Source organism: Clupea harengus, chromosome 8, assembly GCF_900700415.2.
Source record: "Clupea harengus chromosome 8, Ch_v2.0.2, whole genome shotgun sequence".
Taxonomy (NCBI): Eukaryota; Metazoa; Chordata; class Actinopteri; order Clupeiformes; family Clupeidae; genus Clupea; species Clupea harengus.
Genome location: NC_045159.1, coordinates 29,062,691 through 29,063,681, shown reverse-complemented (window position 1 = coordinate 29,063,681; position 991 = coordinate 29,062,691). Strand labels below are relative to the sequence as shown.

Genomic DNA, 991 nt, shown 5'->3' with positions numbered 1-991 from the left:
CTTCTGCCCTCAGCGGTGTGTCAGCAACCATGCAACAGGTAACTTACGGCTATTGTGATAGATATAAATTTCAAGACAAGTTATAGCCTACATACATTATGGTAGGGCAGGATTACTAGGCTACAAGTTGGGTAAATAGTGGTCGCTATTATTATTACTTTCTAACTTTTTACGGTAAGAAATGTTCCTGCTGAGAGTCAAACAAGACTTAGTTAATTGTGTACGCACCCATCGCTTCTGAAATAAGTAAGGTTGATTAATTAAACACTATTTATATCGATAACAAACACCTTTGATTAGCGTTTGATCAGTTTTTTTAGACGCGGTTGCGGAAGTAGGGAACGCTACAATTTTTTTTTTTAAATGTTTTTGCGTTTACTAGGGGGGCCCGTCATAATATCTTGCACCTGGGCCCGTCGTTACTACGTTACGCCACTGGATCATTGATTTAGCTATGGGGCACTTCAGGACAGATCACACAGATTCTCCTCCTACAGAGGGTTCATCTGCAGAACAATCCCCACTGTCAGAAACATTCATCTATTTGGCCTTGATACACTTACCCCGGCTGATTTAGCTATGGGGCACTTCAGGACAGTGGACAGAGGAGCTTTGGCAAACCCCAGCTGCCTCCAACGGTCTCCGGGCCTCAGTGCTATGTGCAATATCCTTTGTGTGCTCAGAAGCGGCTCAGGACAGTGTTTTTGGGATCAGCTTGGCAGATATGTGAGAAAGAGAGTACATTGACATCCTGCTGTGGGGAACCAGATGAGATTTCTGTTCTTTCCCACAGGGCACAGCGACTCTCTCTCTGAGGCTCTCTGTTCAGACATTGTTTTGTGTTGCCCCGTGTACGGAAATGTTATTGATGGGTCCTGGCCACTATTTCTCTCTGCCTCATTCCCACCAGGGTCATCATACAAAGTGTATGTGAATGAAATAAGATATCCAATTCATCTTATAGACTTGCCATGAATTGATTTGAATGCTT

The 991-nt window shown here is 43.6% G+C and overlaps 1 protein-coding gene across 1 annotated transcript in view; it reads right to left on the bottom strand.

Annotated features, from left to right (window-relative positions):
• Positions 1–377: 377 nt before the first annotated feature.
• LOC105902076 (prolyl 4-hydroxylase subunit alpha-1) overlaps positions 378–991 on the bottom strand; it is a 5,221-nt gene continuing 4,607 nt past the window's right edge. Inside the window, exon 7 of the mRNA XM_031572769.2 lies at positions 378–991. This exon is cut by the window's right edge and continues 1,028 nt beyond it. The gene's annotated coding sequence lies outside the window, so the exon portion shown is untranslated.